General features: G+C 41.9%; 1 non-coding gene across 1 annotated transcript; it reads left to right on the top strand.

Moving 5' to 3' along the window:
* The first annotated feature begins 207 nt into the window (after window positions 1–207).
* TRNAM-CAU (transfer RNA methionine (anticodon CAU)) lies at window positions 208–280 on the top strand. Its single transcript has one exon. It is a non-coding gene; the product is annotated as a tRNA-Met (tRNA).
* The last annotated feature ends 10,419 nt before the right edge of the window (window positions 281–10,699 follow it).

Raw genomic sequence — 10,699 nt, forward strand, 5'->3', positions numbered from 1 at the left:
TTCAGATTCACTGCTAATTCAGATGCATTGCCTAATATACGGTACCATCTGTTGATCCATCTGTCTATATTGATTTATTCTCTGTTATACTCTTAAGCTACATAAGCTATGTGGTTTTGTATTATGTTTTAGCCAGTAATCAAGTGAACTTTGTGTCCAACTTTTTTTTTTTTTTTTTTTTTTTTTTTTTAATACAAATTTTCCACTGCCTCGATGGCGCAGTAGGCAGCGCGTGAGTCTCATAATCTCAAGGTCGTGAGTTCGATCCTCACTCGGGGCAAAGATTTTCGCTGTATGATAAGTACATAATACCGTAAATTGTAGTGTTTGGGGGGATGAGTTTGTGGGGATGTATCAGTGTTTTAAGGGGGTTTGTGAAGAAGTAAATTAGACAGGAGAAAATGTGGCATGGCCTATGTAGTATAGGGACGGGATGGTACGGGTGAGCAATTATGTATAGGACATGCATTATTTTGAAGCAAGGTGTGTCGTGAGGAGGGAGTCTTTTTTTTTTTTTTTTTTTTTTTTTTTTTTTTTTTTAATGAGAAAAATACCTGGACACATTGTGTTTAAAGCAATGGAGGTCATAGAGGGAAACACAGGTAGAGGAAGACAGTTCCAAAGTTGACCTGTTGCATACATGAAGGAGGGAATATCGGTTAACTCGTTGCAGTAGAGAATTTGACAGAAAAGGAGTGAGTTTGCTGCCTGACGGATAGTACTTGTCTTCAGTAATGGAGGGGGGATGCAAGCAGAGCGTTCAGAAGAGCAGTGACCATTGAAGGGTAACGATAGAAAGAGGTAAACATGAAGCAGTACGGCGGAGACAGGTTTAAGGGAGTTGGTAAGAAGAGAGTTAGTGTAACGAAAAGCCTTTGACTCTACCCTGGTAAGAACTGTATGTAGGGAGCCACCCCCCCCCTCCCTGCATGAGAATTGTACTATGTCTATCTATCTATACACCTAGGCTGCTTCCCCCAAAGAAAGGGAGGTAACCGAGACAGGACGACACACTCCCAATTTACTCATCCGCAGAAGCACATTCATTCGCTTCTTAGCCCCAAGGGGGCGAATAAAGCTCTTGTTTAAAGCCAACAGATGTGCGGTGGTAAAGAAGGCATGTTGTCTTAGTACACGTGATCTTTTGGAAGCAGATTTTGCGGGTGAGATAATATGATCTTTCCATTATAAATCGAGAGAGAATGAAACCTCTAGTATGTTCAGAGATGACGCAGGATCGAGTTGGATGTTCTTAAATATTAAAGGATATTCCCATGAATGATGATAAATCGAAAGATGTAGGAAGTAAGTTTGGACACATAAAAAAAGTTACATTTAATCCAGTTAAATACTGTATAGTATATAATCTAGGTCAATAATTAAGTGTGCCAACGCCCCAACCCATGTTGAAGTAACAGCTGTGATGGACGCTGTGGGAAGTGAATGGAATGGTGAAGGGGGGAGCCATCAGCATATAAATGGATAGGGTTAGATGTGCAACTTAGGTCATTGATGAATAAAAGGAAGAGAATTGGTCACAGGACAGAACTCTGAGGACCATCACTACTGATGGCTCTAGATGATCGGTGGCCGTCTACCGCAGCAGCTTTAGAATGACCAGAAAGGAAGCTAGAGACGAAGGCACAGATAGAAGGATAGAAACCGTAAGAAGGCAGTTTGGAAATTACAGATTTATTCCAAGCTCGATTGAAAGCCTTTGAGATACCAAATACATTGGCAAAGCTTTCGCCAAAGTCCTGAAAGAAGGATGGCCAAGAATCTGAAGGGAAGGTGAGAAGATCGTCAGTGGAGCGTCCCTGGTGGAACCCATACTGGTGATCGGAAACATTATGATAGTAAATTTTTTTTTTTCTCTCTCTCTCTCTCTCTCTCTCTCTCTCTCTCTCTCTCTCTCTCTCTCTCTCTCTCGCTAAGAATAGGTTCAAAAACTTAAATACAGGATGTTAAAGTAATTAAGCAATAGTTCAAGGGCTGGGAACGGTCATCCTTCGGGACAGGCCGAATGAAGCAAATTTCTAGCAAGATGGAAGGGCACAAGTCGACAGACAAAAGCGAAAGAGTTTACGTAGGCAGGGTTTAAGCACAGAAGCACAGTTCGTGAGAGCAACAGGAGTGACCCCATCAGGCCCGTAAGCCTTGTTAGTTTTGAGGACAGGAAGGGCAGAGACTACGGTACATCAATTGAGGAAATTTTAATGCCAGTCATGAGAAAATCAGAGGGGGGAAGAGATGGAGGAACAGCATTGGAATCGTCTAAGGTGGAATTGGAGGAGAAAATCTGAGCAGAGAGTTCTGCCTTTTCAGTAGTAGAAACAGATATACAGAGCTATCGGAGCTGTTCTAGGGGTCTCACAGTAGATCACCAACATTGTCTAGCATTGACCAGAATAAAAATAAAATTGGCATCGCACTTTCGGGGTCAGTTTGCGACGGCAGTGCTTAAGAACAAGGTCTAATGATAGAGTAGGATTAGACCTTGTTCAAGAGCAGGGTGCTTTAAACAACAAGTGGTGTGAGGTTGTTTGCAGAAAAGACACTTCTCAGTGGTGGTATGTCTAGTTTGTTGGAGTGTGAGTGACCCTTCCTTTATTTTTTGTTTAGGTAACGGTGTCGATGGTACAGTTCGTACTGTTTCAGGGTGAACTAAAACTCGAGTGATTCTGAAATGGAGGAATATAAAAAGCTGTAAGTCAAAGGTCGATGAAAAGATTACATTTGTTGCTCAGACATTAGCAGTATATCTACCAAATTGTTATACTGTAGGATCTGGTGCAGTCCTTTCATAGCTGTTCTTGACTATGGAATTCTTAGTATCGAATGATGGTCGTTGCACTGGTGCTGTTTCTGTCGGCAAATTATTATTGTTAAAGACGTTAAATAAGGAAGAACTCTAATTCAGTAACGTAGGCTATTGGATAAGACTCAGGTTTGCACAGAGAGAAAAAAAAAGCAAAGTAAAGTTTCGCACAAAGAAAAAAAGCAGAGTAAGTTATATGAGGCTGCATACCTAAAGGCCCTGGCTGTCAGTAAATAATTCTACAAGCACCAGTAGTTTTAGGGATAATATGCCCGTCTACCCTCCTGTGTAAAATGCACTAACTCTCGTGGTAATCATTATTTTTTGAGGAACATAAGATGACGCATTTGAGTACTTACATAGCCCATCTGGATTTTAAATACCGGTAGTGCCCTTGGGGAAATTTAGTTTATAAATTTGTAGTAATCGATATTTGTTTCTTTAGTAGCTCATCATCATATTATCCTCTATCCCGGCATTCCTGCTTTATAATCTTCATCCAACCAGTTATGTCTTCTCTCTTCTGCTCTCGTCAGTTCCTGTCATATATTTTTGAAAATAATCATTCCATCATATTTCGCAACCATTTACTAACAGCTTCACTTGTCATCACTTACATGATCCTGGGAGTAGACTGTAGGCTATTGCCAGTCAGACAGGGTGCTACTTCGAGGTGGATGGAAAAATAGTGATACAGACGGCTGGAGCTCCCGTTTCATCGGACCTCAGGACTGCCTTTTGACCAAGGCCCATAGGCTACATACCAGGTCGCGTGTAAATGTTGGGTGGGAGGGAGAGAGGTTGGAGCTTGGATTCTTTATTTTTTCTAACGTTTCGGGCTTCACAGAACCCGAATTCAAGCTCTAACTTGTGTCTTTCCCACCCAACATTTCCAGTTGTAATGGATTAGCTACATACCAGGGGTGCGTTTCAACAGCTGGAGCGCCACGGAACGTGACGGCGCTTTCGAGAGCGAAAGTGTGGGGGATGAAGGGGGGGTTGTCGCGGCCTCCGTCGCGGTTGGAACTATTTGTTGAGGTGGGTCTTTCTGGCGACATCTGACAGCTGTAAATGGTTTAGATCACAGTCGTGTAAAGGATAACAGAACTCTCAATGCCAGGGTATTATTCTGTGTAATTTGGGAGAGTGAACGGATTTTGAATACTAACATGTCATAAATGAAAAGATTTGTTACAATACCCTCTTCATTTCAGTTAAGTATTGATTTTCGGCGTAATGAAAGTAAAGGCTATGCGGATCTAAAGAGTAGGGACTGAGTGTTTGTTTTCATTCATTCCCGCAAAAATCATACTCCCATGAAGTACCTTCTCACCTCTGCACAATGATCGTATCTTCCAAAGTCATCTTGTTCCACTGCAGTCTTGCACTGCTGGGTTCATTTCGTCTTCAAAATCGGAGGAAATTACAAGAGGAAGCAGCTGTGGCGAAGGCAGGATTTGTTGTGGTTCTTCATTACCGCTTAAATATTTCCATAGTATTTCGGCAATATGCATTTACAATTATATTTTGCTGACAAATATTCATGTAACATTAATACTGTTGTTAGTAATGATCAAATATACATAACTGCTAAGTATTCTGAAAGAAGGATATCTAGTGTAAAAGCGAATTCGCGCTCCAAGTATTTGGTGGTTTCACTGCTACCCCCACTACCCCCGGACCGCTCTGGGGCGCTAAGGCCTGTTGAAACACAGCCCAGGTCACCCCAAGGGGGTAGCAACAATTGACTCACCCCCCTTAACGTGACGTCAAATATCCATTCCGCTCCGGAGTCAGTTTTATACTTTAGTTGATGATTTGTGTTATTATTATTATTATTATTATTATTATTATTTGTGGTAGGTGGGGGAGCTCACCATCCACTCACTTGATGTAGTGCTGCTCTCGGGTGTCTGCCCTTTCCTCTCCTCCATCCTTCTTTCCATCCATCCTCTTCTGTCTTTCTTTCCTTCATTCTTTCCTCTTTCTTCTGCCTGCGGGTGACTTTACACTCCCTCTTGTGTCTTTCTTTCCTTCCTTTTTTCCTCTTCCTTCTGCCTGTGGGTGACTCTACACTGAGTGACAAGCCAAATGGTTTCCTGTACACCAGGAAACCATTTACTATGCTGGGTGGTAACCATATAAGCAAATTTTGGCTCCTGTTGATTTAGTGGGTAATAACGGTGCTCAATCAGATTGAGCCAATGAAGGTTTATATCCAAGAGGTGGTTGGGGTTTATTGCTCACCTGCCACACAGGGATGAGTGAGGCTGGTCACTCTCATATTAAATGGCAGGACCAACTTGCCTAGCCCCGGGCTTCTACGCTCCTCATGGGGCAACGTAGGATTAGATGATGGATGGATGGATGGATTATTATTATTATTATTATTGTTAATATTATTATTATTATTATTATTATTATTATTATTATTATTATTTTCATTCACGAGTCCATATTGATGTAAAATAATCCAGAAATGCATATGGACTCCGCTTGGAGGCTCAGAACACAGTACTACAAGAAATACAAGTGCAACTTCATTTAGAATTTATGAAGTCATTATCTGTACCAATACCAAAGGTCTGAACATATCATCCCATCCTTTACCAAAGTTGAATGAAATGGTAAAGCATACGTTTGACGTTTCATATAATGCATTATATTAACCTACAGGTTAAATCAGTATATTCTTGAACATTTTTTTTTGCTTGTTCTTAGGAAAAATGGGGTCTTGTCATGGCCACCCTTTCCTGTTATCTTAGGAGAAATGAAGTCTTGTTATGTCCACCCTTTCCTGTTATCTGTAAAACATAGAATAAACATACACCTTGCTGGAAAAGACAATGCAGTATTACGCACTGTTTACAAAATTGATAAAGAGTGTAGTGAAGAAAATATAATTCGGTGTTCTTTGTTATCTCTGAATGGGAGACCGGTGCAGTAAATGGATATGACGATTCTCAACACTTGGAGTTATAGTTGTGTGCGACTTTCTTTTGCAACACAACCTTTGGAATCTGAGTTTGATGCTGAAGATAAGGAAAACCAGTGGTATTTGGGAATTGGAGACATGAATTTACAAAATATCCGAAAAGAATAGAATCTGGTATTTTGCTGCGGGGTGAGTGGTGACTATGGGATGGGTGACGTCATAATCCCTTCTACTCTCTCTCTTCTGGTCTGACATGGGATATATGTACCTTACTGCTTACCATCCCCCTTTGCTGACTCTATTCAGTATTTCAGGAACACGAGGAGTAGGCCGGCATACTCTCCCTTACCTTTTCCTCTGTCAGCACCATGCTACATGAACATTACACAGCAAACTTCCTGTTTCAGAATTGTGTAAAATGGCATTCCAGCACCCAGCTTCGGAGTGGGGGGATGGGGAGCATAAATTTCCCCACCATCCGTCCCTCTCTGTGATGACAAAGCGAGATGCACCGAGTCTTTCCATTAATTTCTGTTAGATTCGCGGGCTTTCCTCTAATTTCCTCTTTGTTGAACCTCACTTCTTCCTCTAAACCTCACCTTCTGTTCCTCACTGAGACTTAGTTGTCTGCATGACTAATAGCAGGAGGCCCCTTTTTGCATCCTTTTATATTCGCTTCTGCATACTCATTCCAAAGCTAGTGGTGGTTGTTGTGTATATGTACTGCAGACAACATGTCCTCGTGTTACTGAACTTTAACCCTTTGAATTCTCTGCACTCTGGCTTCAGCTAACCAATCATTGTGTGACTAAATATGACAGTGCTGTTTACTTATCACCTGATTCTATTAACTGTACAACATTGTTTGACTTTTTACATCAGGATGGAACAAATTCATTCCTTATCTTCTTTCTTTAAAATCTCCATTCTAGGTGAATTCAGTGTTCACCACCACCTTCCTGTGAGGTACAGTTTACATTGACTATAAAACAGTGACTCAGGGGGGGTAAGCTACCTTACAAAGAATCAGCGCAGCAGGGGTTAATCTTTTCCCTCCATTTGACCCCCTTCCGATCACATACTTATAAACCTTAACCTGCCCCATCACTCCAGTAAGACTTGTGGAACCACCCAAAAAGCGGCATCTCTGGCACTTTGGATCAACTGATTGGGAGGCAGTCAGGCAGTACTTCTTTGATTTTCCCTGGAATGATTATTGCTTCCATGAGTGAGAGCCTTCTGGGTGTGCTTCAGACATTACAGAGGCTATTCCCTCTCCAGAATGGAAGTTTATATTCCTTTCTCTTATCCTCCTCTGCTGAAAAGAACTCTTCACCCAGACTTTCTCTTCCAGTTCCACTTTGGACGATTCCTGTGCTGTTTCTCCATCTCCATTTACCTCTGACTTCCTTGTAATTGATGTTGAAGTTTCTCCAGTCAACGACGTATTTTCTGCCCTCAATGACCTCAGTACTAATTAAGGCATATGGGCCTGGTGGCGTCCCTCCTGTTATTCTCAAGAACTGTGCATCTGAACTGACACGCTGCTTAGGTATAATCTCTCGTCTGTGTCTGTCGACGTACCTTTTTCCATCTTGGCGGAAGTTCACTCTTATTTAGCCTGTTCCAAGGAAGTGATCATTCCCAGCACTAACTATCACCCAGTGTCTTTAACATCCTGTGTTTCTTAGTTTTCGAATCTATTCCTATAATAATAATAATAATAATAATAACAATAATAATAATAATAATAATAATAATAATAATAATAATAACCTTTCCCATCACGACATCGCTCTCGTTTGCTAGTACGGGTTCAGCCTGGGACGCCTCATTGGCGCTCTCACTTTCAGCTTAGACTCCTGGTCATCCTCCTTTCGGGTCTTTGGCAAAAGCTTTGCGTTTGTGCTCTTGACCTACCAATGGCTTTTGATCTGATGCGGCTTAAATCGTCAGTTTCCAAACTGCCTTCTTATGATTTCTATCCTTCTAGCTGTCCCTTCATCTCTAGCTTCCTTTCTGGTCAATTTTTAGCTGCTGCTGTTGACGGCGACTGATATCTTAGAGTTATAAATAGTGGTGTTCCTCAGGGCGGTTTTCCTGCTACCAGTTCTCTCTCTCTCTCTCTCTCTCTCTCTCTCTCTCTCTCTCTTTTCTATTAGTGACCTGAGCTGCACATCACATCCTATTTACTCATACGCTAATGACTTCACCTTTCACTTTTCCTTCCACTTCTCACAGCATCCATCACAGTAGGTACTTAGCAGTCATGAGATGAGTCTGTGGCACACTTAATTTGTGACTTATATATCTGATTGAGATAAAAGAAATCTATATGTTTTTCATACATCAGAAACACAGTTCCTATATCCTTCAACCCGCCAAAACCTTCCACATGCGAGTCCCTTGATATTGCATATGCAGCTCAGTCCTGCATCGTCTCTCAATATTCTTGGGTCCTCATTCTCTCAGGACATTTCAGGGAAAGGTCACATTACCCCTCTTGCTAAATCAGCTTCCAAGAGATTAGGTATGCTTGTATATAACCGTCAGCTGGCAAAACCTTCAGCCAGCTAGGCTACCTCATCGCTTCTAGTCTCATAGACATCCTTCACAATCTCTCTCCGCTCGACTTCGTTTGGACTTTGATTCATCTGCGTAAACACACACACACACACACACACACACACACACACACACACACACGCACGCACGCACGCACGCACGCACGCACGCACACACACACACACACACACACACACACACACACACACACACACACACACACACACACACATTTTTTTTTTTGTATTTTTTAATGTCTTTTTTCCTTTTTCACATTTCATAACTTAAAATGAATTACCTAATCTAATAACCCCAAAACAGATAAACCTAACAGACAAATAGCTAACCTGTACTGAAGCCTAAATATAGAAATAGCTAAACCTTCACTAAAGGTAAAAATATCTCGACCATGAGAACACCATCGACTGCAGCTATGTAACGCCTTTCTACAATACACACGTGTACTCATCACCTGCTGACTGTCAGTCGAGGCAAACTAATACAGGGGACATCAATATACGAAAGAGAACCAGAGGAGTCAGGAAGTATTTCATATATGTCAGCTGTCGACCCTAATTAGAATAATTTATACAAAATGACTGGAAGCATTTACATATGAACACAAAGTGAAGTACCTCACCCAACAAAACACCATCAACTGAAAATGCCCAATACCTATCTATATTGCACCCTTGCACTTATCATCTGTTGACTGTCAGGCGAGGTAATGTTTAATATAGGGGACATGAATATCAGAAATAGACTAGTCAGAAGCAGGAACTATTTCAGATACGTCAAATGTTAAGTTTAATACAATAAATACATATTTACAGTCGATAAAAACAATAACCACACTGTAAAAAAGTCACATCACTGATCAGTCCGGTCTCTCTCAAGGAAGCCATCAACTTATGAGTTATAACAATATTACCATCACCCAGGATGATGGAAAGGGTGAAAGGGACGTCTGCTGCGCCGCAGTAATTCATAAGTGAAGCACGTTCATGATCAAATCGCCGATAGTTGCTGTATGGTATGACTGATAGATACCACCGCACCACAGATGTCACAGTGCGGTGGGAACTGTCTTGCAATATATGGTTTCATATGATTCGGAATTGTGTAGTTTAAACGTTAGCATGCCAACACTTTTTCTTCCGGGCAACTGGGACGGTTGGCAGTATCCCAGTCGCCCAGGTACGGCTTATAATTGTGAATATTTAGTCTGGTCCACAGACCTTGCCAGAGAAGATTAATTGACTTCGTTCCGAGGTAGAGACTCGACCGTAGATCACGAAGAATGTCCAAAGTCCTCTCGAGTTCCACAGCCGACTTCGCAAGTAAGTCAGCCTGCTCATTGCCGTAGATGACAATGACCAGGCACCCAGATCAGCGTAAAGGACTTGCCGCACGAATGCAGTTTATTAACAGTGGAGTCCTGGATCTCATTAGAATCCGTAGTGCAAGAAGCAGTTGCCTGAAGGACTGATTTTGAACCTGAAAATATGACAAATGATTGATGCCTAAAGTGTAAAGCATAGTCAGTGGCTCTGTCAGTTGCTAAAAATTCGGAGGTGAACAGAGATGTATGTGTCAGCAACCAGTATCTGAGGGCACATTTAGTCGACCACACACTAGCTTCCATACATTCACTTGACTTGGAGCTCTCGGTGTGCAACTGGTGGGACTCCAAATGACGTATGATGATGTTACGAAACAGATGGTGGACCGCCGCCTCAGGCATCTTGGTCTTCGGTGCTGGGAGCCATGAGGCATGAACTGTATATCTGGGTGGCTCCCAAGACTCTATATTTTTTGGCATCAACTTTTCAGTCATTGAGGTCAACACCAAGCTCCTGAGTCAGTAAGTGGAGGCGAACGGCAAATGGCCAATGCACCCCCCGCATAAAATGGTGGTATTGACGGAGGGGGTACAGGCCACATTAATGATATCACTCGTAGTGTTCTGACCCCATAGGATAGTAACAGGTGGCCGCGGCGAATATGGAGGGGGAAGTACATTCGCCTTCACGTCCATACGAGCTACATGAGTACACCTCAAGGCTCCAAGACACATTCACAAACATTTATTTTGTAACACATCCAGCCTCCTCAGTGTGGCATCTGATACCGACCCATGCACCTGTGCACCTTAGTCTAGCTTGGATCTAATAAGAGACTTATACACCATTAATAAAGATTTTCTGTCGGCACCCCAAGTAGTACCTGCTAGGTTCTTGAGGACATTTCATGGTTTATCAGAACGAGCAAGCAAATTATTAACATGAAATTTAAAATTCTGTCTACAGTCAAAGTGGAGGCCCAATATCTTTACAGAATTTTAAAAAGGTACTGCCTGAGTATCCACAGTTAAACGCAAA

Source organism: Coenobita brevimanus, chromosome 23, assembly GCF_032717465.1.
Source record: "Coenobita brevimanus isolate Jiangsu-jjx chromosome 23, ASM3271746v2, whole genome shotgun sequence".
NCBI classification, from domain to species: Eukaryota; Metazoa; Arthropoda; class Malacostraca; order Decapoda; family Coenobitidae; genus Coenobita; species Coenobita brevimanus.